This window comes from Mastigoproctus giganteus, chromosome 12, assembly GCF_048544385.1.
Source record: "Mastigoproctus giganteus isolate SK-2022 chromosome 12, ASM4854438v1, whole genome shotgun sequence".
In the NCBI taxonomy this organism is placed as follows: domain Eukaryota; kingdom Metazoa; phylum Arthropoda; class Arachnida; order Uropygi; family Thelyphonidae; genus Mastigoproctus; species Mastigoproctus giganteus.
Genome location: NC_143586.1, coordinates 15,716,693 through 15,728,778, shown reverse-complemented (window position 1 = coordinate 15,728,778; position 12,086 = coordinate 15,716,693). Strand labels below are relative to the sequence as shown.

At 38.4% G+C, this 12,086-nt stretch overlaps 1 protein-coding gene across 1 annotated transcript in view; it reads left to right on the top strand.

The window, feature by feature from the left end:
* Positions 1-12,086, top strand: part of sdk (sidekick cell adhesion molecule) — a 341,294-nt gene that overhangs the window by 259,422 nt on the left and 69,786 nt on the right. The window lies entirely within an intron of this gene.

The window sequence follows — 12,086 nt, the reverse complement described above, 5'->3', positions numbered from 1 at the left end:
TCAGAGAAATATTGGGCTAGTAAATCAGAGTATCTTATAATGGAGGATGTTATCTTCCCAGATATTGGCTGGAACTTGTGGTTGGTCACTCGCACACTAGCAAGGTTTTGTGGATTTATTGGATGATTTTTTTTCTACAGCAGCATGTTAGAGAGGCAATCAGAGGAAGTAACACTCTTGATCTGATTATCAACAGTGATTATTCATGCATTAAGAATTTACAGATAAAGGAACCACTAGGTTGCAGTGATAACAGTGTACTGATGTAGGATTTACTTAAAGATGTAACTACCATCAGGGGTAAAGGGAAGGATTTTTGCTTTCGTAAAGGTGACTAGGTCTCAGAGAATTTTTAAATTGCATACAGTGGGACCACTGATTATGTTACCAACAGCAAATTCTAAATGGGAAACATTCAAGGAAGTAATCTTGGAAACTACTAGATTTTTTGTTCCAACCAAGAAATACTGTTCTAGGTTTAAGCCCAAATGGACATCAGATGAACTAATTGAGACTCACAGCAGAGAAGTAAAATGCATGGGATGCATATAAATTTTAAGATGACAGAAGCCTATGATAGATAGAAGCTAGTCTGTAATCAAGTCAAAAAGTAGGTTAGGCAAGCAAAGGCAGATTACGAGACATCTTTGGCAAAGGATGCAAAGAAAAAAAACAGCAAAGATTTCTTTACTTATATAAACTATAAAGGGAAGGGGATGAATCAGATTGGTCCACTTGATATCAGTGGTGTGACTGTAGATGATCATACTCAGATAGCTGCCAAACTAAATGAGTATTTTGCATCTATATTCACAAATGAGGAGTTCTTCAAGAAGGAGAGAGAGCTAGATGTTTATCAAACTCTAACAAGGAGTTAAATGATTTTGTAATAACTGAGAGCAAAGTGGAGGAGAAATTGTTAAATTTAAACATAAGAAATGTACCTGTGGTGGATAGGATCTATCCATTTATATTAAAGGAAGCGGCAAAGGAAGTAAGCAAAACCCTTAGCCATAATTATAAGATCATCCCTGGACTCAGGCGAGGTCCCCACGGACTGCAGATGTGCAAATGTATCCCCAATTCACAAGGGAGGGATGAAAGGTTTACACACAAAGGAGCTGGATGCAAAAAATAATTTTGATATCATATACTTGGATTTCAGGAATGCTTTTGATACTGTTTCACATGCATGACTACTGTACAAATTGGAGCAGTAAGGGCATGTTACTACAATAGATAAAAGGATGGTTGAGTGGGAGAAGACAGTGGGAGAAGTTTTCAGATGATACAAAGGTTCGCAGGGTTGTTATATACAGTAATGTAATGACATTACTGTTATATACATTAATAACAGTAATGACAGTATACTCCTGCAACAGGATCTGGAAAAGTTGGGCAGATGGGCTGAGAAGTGGCAATTGACAAATGCAAAGTATTGCATATTGGTAGCAGCAGTGCTTTTTTTTTGTAAAAAAATAGGTGCCAGTACTCATTCTTTACTATCAAGAAAAATTCCGTGCCGACACGGCTGGCACGCAGTGGGTGTCAGCTACTTCCATGCCAGCTGCTTCCATCTGTCAAGGATCACGTGACACTGGGCGGAGTCAGCACCCGTTGATCACGGCCATATCGCTAGCAGTTGGTACGCTATATCCGTTATTGAATCTCGACCATTAATTTTATTAACACACATTTTATTAAGCATAAATTTATTATACAAGTATATTAAAAATAAGTCAAAGGTGAGTCTTATTTAATAAATAAAAAATAATAAGTAAAATATAAAAATACGGTAAGTACCAAGTAAAAAAAATAAGTAAAAATAATTTCATAATGAAGTTTTGGTCGAGATTCAGAAACGGGTACCCCTTCCAGACTGCTAGCGATACGGCCGTGATTGACGGGTGCCGACCCCGCCCATTGTCACGTGATCTCCTTAATAGATGGAAGCAGCTGGCATGGCTGACACAGACTGCATGCCAAGTGTGTCACCTGTGCTGGCATGCAGTAAAAAAGGTGCCAGTACGCCGCACCGTTGCGTACCGTCACAAAAAAAGCCCTGGGTAGCAGTAACCCCAAAGTAACATACCAACTGGGTGGTGTTACACAGGGTAATGGAGAATGAAAGAGACCTGGAGGTAATTATGCAGTGCAGACAGGCTGCCAGATGGGGTTTTGTCAATGATATACAGGAATTTTTTGAGCCGGGATAAGGAGGTGATTATTCCCTTGTGTAAGGCAATGGTCAGGCCACACCTTGAGTACTGCATCCAGGTCTCTAAGCCTCATTTTAGGAAGGATGTAGAGTTGCTAGAACAAATACAGAGAAGGGCAACAAGAATGGGGGAATAAAGGGTTGCTCTTACAAAGAAAGGCTTAAGTTCTGCAAATTGCAGCATCTGGAGACTAGGCACCTGCGAGGCATTCTCATTGAGGTGTATAAGGCCTTGAATGGATGGAGCAGGCTCAGTGCTGATAAGATTCTTCCTCTTGCTCAGATTACAAACTTTGATGGGCCATAAACTGAAATTGAGGAAAAACAGTTGGCGAATAGATGTGCAGAAATTTGCCTTTAGCCAGCAGGTAGTTGATTGCTAAAACAAACTTCCATCTGTCGTTGTGGAATTTGATAGCTTAAACAAATTCAAGGCAGAACTAGACAAACATTTGGAATGAATGGATGGGTGAAATGCTGTGTTTGAATTATTACTGCAGTCTTGTTGAGATAATCCTGCAGTGCTTCTTTAACCAGTGACTCCATTATTTTCCCTGCAACAGAAGTTCAAAAAACAGGTCTGTGATTATTCATGTCACCTTTATTTCCCCTTTGTGAATTGGGGACATATTTGCATATCTGCAGTCCATGCAGACCTCCCCTGAGTCTAAGGAAGCTTTCATAATTATGACTAAGGGTTTGCCTACTTCCTTTTGCTGCCTCCTTTAATTTAATTGGATAGATCCCCCCCCCAGCACCTTTCTTATGTTCAACTTCAACAATTTCCCCACTTTGCTCTCAGTTATTAGTTTTTTTACTTATATAGTTTATATAAGTAAAGAAATCTTTGCTGTTTTTCTTTGTATCCTTTGCCAAAGATGTCTCATAATCTGCCTTCACTTGCCTAACTTACTTTGTGACTTGATTACAGACTAGCTTCTATCTGCCATGAGTCTCATTAGTTCATCTGACCTCCATTTAGGTCTAAACCTGGAACAGTATTTCTTAGTTGGGGCTATTCACTTTGTACTAATCACAAATCTGGTGATTTGTGATTAGTTTTGGGAACAATATTCTCTACCATGGAATATTGTTCCCAATCATAGAATTATTGTTCTGGGGCAGTGTCCCAAAAACTTCTGTGAGGGTTCTGGATTCCATTCAAAAAAGGGCAGTTAGGTTAATTAATGTCTCATTCCCTCAGCATGAATTGTTGAGGAGGCTTCCATCCTGCAGTGGGTTGATAATGGCTGCACTTTACCTTTTTTTTTTTTTACCTCTAACAGAGTCTCTTCACTCTGTGTCATAGACATTCCGTTTCTGCTGCATGCTTTTTCTACAGATACTTCCACAGTTTTTGGTCACTGTTTTTCTGAACTGGCTTCTATAATTCCTGCTCTCTCTTCCAAACCAGTCTGAATATATGCCACAACCAGTCAGCATCCTTTTATTGACCCATGGCAGGGCTGGAATCATGAAAAGAAAAGTTATCTTTCCAGGGCTAAAAGGAACAAAATGATCTCCCCTACAGTACCTAAAAATCCTAACATTGGCTACTCATGAGATAGAAAACTAATCATGCAGTGCCAAACAACATAAAACTGACACTATTAAGAGAAGAGTTCCAGTGCATCTTGTATTGCACTCTACTCAAGAACAGCATCTAGGTAGTCTCTCGCCCTTTAAAATACAGACATACCTAGAAAATCTAATAGGATCGCCAAAAACAACCAAGTGTCTGAGATCTGGTGACTTGCTCTTTGAGGTCTCAGATTAATGACAATCACAATGACTCCAAAAAGTTACATCCTTTGGAGGATTATCTATCGCTGTTTCCCCTCATGCTACTTTAAACACCTCCAGGGTTGTGATAGCTGAGCAGGATCTCATAAATCTCTCAGAAGAAGAGTTGAAAAATGAATTAGAAGACCAGGGAATTGTGCACAAAGCACATCAAACAAGACAATGCTCTAGTTCCAACTCTGAACATAATATTAACCTTTGATAGCCCCAAACCTCCAACATCCATCAAAGCAGGGTATCTCAATTGTCAACTAAAGCTGTACGTTCCTAACCCAACACGCTGTTTTTAATGCCAAAAATTTAGGCATTCCCAAAACGTGTGCAGAGGTTTAGCCACTTGTACTAATTGCAGTCGCATGAGCACATTCACTCAGAATGTAAATCAGAACAACACAAGTGCTTAAATTGTAATGGCCCACATACTGCCCGTTCCAGAGATTGTCCTCTTTGGAATAAAGAAAAAAAAACATTCAATGGGTCAAAGCCAAACAAAACATCACGTACCCAGAAGCCAAAAAAAATCAGTACAGGCTCAATTTAACATGCGACTACTTTTGCTCAAGTAGTTCAAAATTCGATTTTAGTAACCAGTACTGTGCAAAGAGTATCAACATCTTTGCACAGTACTGGCACAGTAAAGAGTATTACATTTCCCCCAAACACATCAATGTCAGACCAGGCTCAGTCAGTTTTGGCAGCTGTGCCTTTATCTAGTAAACCATCTAAGGCAAGCAGAGTTATTAATATACCAGTCACTGTTCCACGTACTAATAATAACCCACAATACTCAAAAAGTGATGATTCAACTAAAACTGGCTCAATAGAAATGGAAGGAAACACTGATCCTGAAGAACAGTTCTCGACCTCTTCCCATAGGAACATATGGAGACAGAAAGGCCATACTTTCCAAAAAGAAAATCTGTTCACCATAAGCCAACAGCTCCTTGGACAAAAACTGAGGACCACACTACATCCAAATAATGCCCAGTTTCCTACAATGGAATTGTAGAGGATATCGCAGCAACCTTGATGACATTCGAGATCATCTTCTTCTTCTTCAGTATAACCCAGTTGCCTTTTGCCTTCAAGAAACTAACTTAACCTCTTCTGTTACTACCTCTCTTAAACATCATGTTAACTACAGAAAAGGTTGAGTTTCTCGTGTAACCAATTCAGCTAATGGAGGGGTTGCAGTTATAGTCAGCTCCAATATCCCTTCCCAACCAATAATGCTACAAACAAATCTCGAAGCAGTAGCCACTTGAATATCCTTTCGTTTCTCTCTTACCATTGTCTCTCTGTATCTTTCCCCTAACCAAAACATCTTGTAGAGTGATCTTGAAATTCTTGTATCTCAGCTCCCCCCCTTACATCATGGGGGATTTTAACGCACATAATCCTTTATGGGGTGATAAGATACATGATAAATGGGGTAAAAAATATTAGAAAAGCTTCTTGATAAATTAAATCTGACACTACTGAATACTGGACTGCCCGTTTATTTTCACCTGCCTCCTGGGTCAAGCTCAACAATTGACCTCTCCATATGCTCACCAGTTCTTTTTCTGCTGTTTGAATGGTCTCTTCATGATAGTTTACTGGGTAGTGCCCACTACCCAATAGTCCATTATATAGAAGCAAATTTACCACCCTGCCATAATCAGACAGCCAAATGGAACTTTGCAAAAGCTGATTGGGAAAAATATAGGCAGCTAGCAATCCTAGAAAAAACAGTTGTTTCAAATGTGTCATTAAATGATGCTGTTGATTACATAACAAACCAAATATTGCAGGCCACCGAAGCAACAATACCAAGAGTTTCCATAAGTCAGCAAATAAGACCAAAAACCTGGTGGAGCAACGAATGCAACCAAGCCAAACGAGAGAAAAATAAAGCCTGGAATAACTTTTGCAAGAATCGTACCACTGCTAATCTAGTCCAGTTTTAAAAAGCCAGAGCCAATGATAGGTGCATTCAATGGTTAAGCAATAGGGAATCATGGAAGTGTTTCGCTTCCATGATTACGAGGACCACCAAAACGCAAACAATCTGGAAAATTATTAGAAAAAAAAAGTGTCGCACTATTCACTATGTCCTTGGTATCTAAGATCATTCCACCCACTGTTTTTACTACTTTATATGCAGATGATTTTAGTATACTTTGTCTCTACCAAAACTTGAGAATGACTGAGAGACAACTTCAAGTTGCTCTTAATAGGATTACAATGTGGGGTGCAGATAATGGTTTTCGCATATCACCTGAAAAATCTGTCGAAGATGTAATCTCCATCCTGACCCAATTCTGAAGCTGGGCAACTATGACATACCTGTTGTGAATACTATCCAATTTCTTGGATTAGCCTTAGATCAAAAATTGAACTTTATGGATCATATAAAACAACTTAGAACCACCTGTTTCAAGAAATTAAATATATTGAGAGTATTATCAGCAACATCATGGGGTGCTGACAATCATACACTTCTTCATTTATATCATGCTATTGTAAGATCAAGATTAGACTGGATCTCCAGTTTACAACTCTGCTAGACCCACGTCTTAAGATTTTTGGAACCTGTTCACCACAATGGCCTGCGCATTGCTCTTGGAGCCTACTGCACATCTCCTTACACTTCTCTCTTCCAAACCAGTCTGAATATATGCTTGAAGCTCATGATCCTCACACACTCTCTTTATGAAGACAATTTTACTGTTAAATTATGCTGTCAAAATCAAAAGTCAACCTCTGCATCCAGAATGGAAACACCTATTTACTCTAGATTGGGAGAACTTGTATGCCATTTATCTATCAATAAATCTACCTGCTGGCATATGTCCTCGCTCATTAGCTGATAATTGGCAGCTAGACCTTTCTAAAATAGCCACCACTAGTTCCACTGCTCCTACAGCATGTGATCTGTTCCTGCAATAATGGGAGAAAAGTACTCTTTCTCCACAGAATATAAAACACCTTAAGAGATCTTTAATTGAAAAATAGGAATCTTATACACACTGACAGCTCCAAAACTGACCATATCTGTGCTGCTGTTCTTTCATCGTCCACAATTTCCATTCAGTTACCTTTAGAATGCAGCATCTTTACTGGTGAACTACATGCTGTACATTTGGCCTTGGAAACCATAAAATTATATCAGTTCACCCACGGTGTTATTTTTACTGACTCCCTCAGTGCCCTTCTCACTTCATAGCAACCAAAGAAACATCACAACTACCTACCTGGTAATATTCATAACTTGTAGATTGACCTAGCTAAGGACATGAAAGTAGTAAAATTTTGTTGGGTCGCTAGTCATGTTAGCGTACCTGGCAATGAGAGTGCTGACCATGCAGCCAAATCTACTGTGGAACCGGTTGACCCCCCCTTCTTTCAAAATCCCTTTCACTGACTATAAAAGTCTTATAATAAGGCGAAGTATGGATCGATGAGGAATATTACAACTTTCTGAAAGTGATAAAGCTCAAGAAACCTATAGGTAAAAAGAAATCCAAAGAAGAAAAAATCAGTCAAGAACCACTTGTCATAATGAACCGAAGAGGACAAATAAAGAGCAAGAAAAACATTGACAAGGAGAAAATTGAGTATACTGAGTTATGCAAAGCCATTAGAAAGAGACTCAGAGATTAGTCTCTTTAACACAAGAAAATTTAACACAAGAAAAGTAGAACAAGCATTAAGGGAAAACAAAGGATTTAAATCAGAAGTTATGAGCAGTAATACAGAAAGACAAATGATACTGAAACTGAAGAATAGCAAAGATGTACTTATGAATAGCAGAGAAGGTGTAATTCAAATAGCAGAAGACTACTATAAATAGTTATACAAGGAGCGAGGGAATGTTGCCAACAGTGGGGAAGATGGATCGCAAATTAGTAACACATACAACATACATACCTGATATCCTTCCTGATGAGGTAGAACATGCGTTGAAGAAAATGAAGAATCAGAAAGCTCCGGGGGGGAAGATGAAGTTCTTAAAATTGGGAGGAAGAGATATGATAGAAAAACTGGCAAGACTTCACGAAATACATTAGAAAAGGTGTGTCGCCTAAGGAGTGGAATAATGCAATCATAGTTTTGATTGCATTATTCCACAATCTCCATAAGAAAGGAGATAAATCAGAAATTGGAAATTATAGACCAATTAGCTTGTTATCCCACATTTACAAGTTGTTCACAAGAGTCATTACTAACAGATTAGAAAGAATACTTGATGAAAATCAACCGAAAAAGCAAGCTGACTTTAGGACAGGATTCTCAACTATGAATCACCTTCACGTAATATCACAGCTAATGGAGAAAGCAAATGAATATAAAACACCATTTTGCCTGGCATTTGTGGATTATGAAAAGGCATTTGACTCCATACAGCATAAGGCAATGTTTCGGGCACTGGAAAGACAAGCCATAGATACCCCATATATTATGATTTTGAAGAAAATATATGAGAGTGCCACCTCCTTTATTAGACTAGACAAAGACAGTAGCAAATTTAAAATCGAGAAAGGAGTTCAACAAGGAGGCACAATATCTCCAAAGCTGTTTACTGCTGCCCTTGAGGAATCTTTCAGAAGATTAGACCGGTCGCAGAAAGGAGTCAGTGTGAATGGAGAGCACCTAAACCATTTATGATTTGCAGATGACATTGTGGTCATAAGCCACGATCCCAAAGAATTGGAGGAAAATCTTAATCAGTTATGCAGAGTTAGTAAGGATTTTGGACTAAAGATGAATATGGCTAAAACAGAAGTAATGATGAACAAGTATGCCACAGAAAGGGATATAATGATTGAAGGAGCAGTAATTGAAAAGGTGGAGTCATATACTTATCTGGGACAAGTCATTAGCTGCAATAATGATAAATGGATGGGAGTCAAGAGAAGAATAAATTTTGGATGGATAGCATTCAGGAAATATAGTCACATACTGAGGAGCAATATCCCAATTTGTTTGAAACGTAAAATAATGAACCAATGTATACTCGCCACCATGACTTATGGAAGTGAAACTTGGGCATCTGACATCCATTTAAACCTAAACCTTGAACAATATTTCTTAGTTAGTATGAAAAGCCTAGTAGCTTCCAAGATTAATTCTTTGAATGCTTCCCATTTTGAATTTGCTGTTGGTAACATCATCAGTGGTCCACCGTATAGAATTTAAATACTGTCTCAGACCACCGTAGTCACCGAAAGCAAAAACCCTTCCCTTTACCCCTGATGGTAGTTACCTCTTTGAGTAAATCCCACTTCAGCACACTGTGATTACTGCCACCTAGTGATTCCTTTATCTGCAGATTCTTAATGCATGAAGAATCACTACTGATAATCAGATCAAGAGTATTACTCCCTCTAGTTGCCTCCCGAACATGCTGATATAGAAAACAATCATCCAATAAATCCACAAAAGCTTGCTAGTGTGTGAGTGACCAACCCACAAATTCCAGTCAATCTCTGGAAAATTAAAATCCCCCATTATAAGGCACTCTGATTTACTGGCCCACTCTATTTCTCCGCACAATTGCTCATTATACTCATCAGATACATTAAGCCTATAACACACACCTACTCTCATTTTTCCTTTCCCAGTATTTATGTCACACCAGACTCAACATTGCATTGTCCCCCAATATCAATTGGATGCACTTCCTTAGAATTTGTGTTTCTTAACTAACAGCATAACCCCTCTCCTCCCTTCCTGTCCTGTGTATCCTTTCTGTACACATTGTACTACCCAAATTCCAATTCTGCACTGCTTATGCCTGTGCGACACCACATCTCTGATATCTCAACGATATCTGCCTTTGATGTTTTGACCAACACCTCAAATTCATAAAATTTATTTACCAAACTTTTAGCATTGGTGTAAATGCAAGTATACATGCACCTGTTTTTATTGTTAGTTACCCTAACACAGAACATGTATTTTCTTGTTCCACTATGACTCCCAGCAGTCCTGAGAATCCAGCCTTGCTTTCCAGGCTGCTGCTCAATTGAATTTCAATAGAAGCAGTGGCTACTCTTAATCTATTAATATGTGTATCCGTCCCAAGCTAGCACCTAACTCTGCCTCGATAAAATCAGCAAATATTCTTGCACCCTTTCTATTTAAGCGTTTCCCATCCCTGTAGAAGCAGTCTCTCCTGTTAACAAGTACAGACTAGGCTGAGAAAAATTCTACCTCTTGAGCCTTGCACAATCTCTCCAGGGCCAAATTGATCGACAAGGCTCTCATCATGTACTCCCTCCTATCGTGTCTGGGCAGAATTGCAGACACTCACAGCTTTTTTTCTGATCTGTACTTGTTAAGTAATTCTGCCGGTCTCCTACTCTTAATATCATTAGTGTCATCGTGTGCAACAATATCATCCTTTGTGCTCTTAAAAGATGATATCTGCTCTGCAATGTCATCAACCTTTGCCCCTGGCAGACATACCCTGGTCCTGTTCCACCTATTTATTTACAATAATCTGATTATTTAATAGTCAGGTCTTTTTTTGCAACAGTCTCATTATTTAATAGCCACATCTTATGTTCCTACCCTCGTTTTAATTTTCTCAGTGCTTATGTCACACATGAATGACTCAGTATTATGCTGGCAACCTGCATCTACTGATAGTACTGTTTTAGGTCTTCTTAACAGAATGTATTCACCCTTCCTTCTGTCATGTTCTTTCCTTTCGGGTCCATTAAATCTAAAATATTCAAATTCCTGAATTGCTGTGTATTCACATCCACAGTATCGAGTGCCTGCATATTGCTAATGTTTCAACATTTTTACTTATAATATCAGCATTTGATGACTTAACTGAAAAAACTTTAAACTCATTAAATTCATTTACTACACTCCTAGCATTAGTGCATAGATGTAAATGCATGCCTATATTTTTAGCAACTCTAAAACAGCATTAAAAACTAGCTTGTGTGGATCCTCAGCAGGCACTGTAATCCCCAACCCACTTCCCAGGCTATTGTACGTCTCAAGAGAAACTATACAGCACGATACAATTTAATACTTTTTCTTCCAAACATAGCAGAGGTGGAATCGAATCTCTGATGACTCAATCGATCCACTGATGGAGGAGACTGCATCAGTGGATCGATTTGTGAAAATATTTAATAGCCATGATGACTGTAATTAATGCTTATTTATAGAAATTAACTCTAAGTACAGAAGCACACCAACTATTGTTTTAGTGACAAATGCATTTGAAAGAAAAGAAAAAACTCCTTGCTAGAATGGATGAATTTTATTAAAGTGCTGGTAAAGTTCTGTTCTTTTGCCTACCTTTTCTTCTTGCAAACCTTTCTTCTACTGGCTGAAAATCCTGTCCATTTTTTTGATGGCAGTATACTATATTCCACCTTTCAGTTTTATAAAAACTTTTGGTTTATAAAAAAGCTAATACGGTCAGTCCTCGTATAGCACGATAGTTGTGTTCCTAGAAACCCTCATGCAATATAAACAACAGGCCCTATGGGAAAAATAGGGTTAGGTGCCGACCACCCAAGATTGAACACACATTTGTAACCAAAACATTACCAAACACAATAAATAATTGTAATAAAATACGTATTTTATTACGACTATTACGTAATAAAATATTGCTAATGCTTTTGCTTCTATTGTAAGCAAACTTGTTTTTTTGCTTGATTTTCTATCGAAACAGATGACAGCCGTTCCATCTCTTCCAATTCTTCGTGTCTTAATCTAATGGATTTTAATTACACTTTGAGTTATTCCTGCTGTGAAAGTTGTTTTTATTTTCTCTGCATTCTTTGTAATTCTCAGCATTGCCTCATTTAGGTCTGTAGCACGTGGAATATCACATGGTCTTTCATTTTGCTCAAAGCGCTTCACAATTTCATATTTTTTCTCTATCAACAGAGGCGGACTGGCCATAAGCCTTACTGGGAAAACCCCGGTGGGCCAGAGGCCAGTGTGATTTTGGCCATAAACCATATGAGGCCATAAACCGTATGAGGCCACTAAATTTTCCCAGGTAAGAATTTTTGATTCAGTCTGCCTCTGTTTATCGATATTGCTT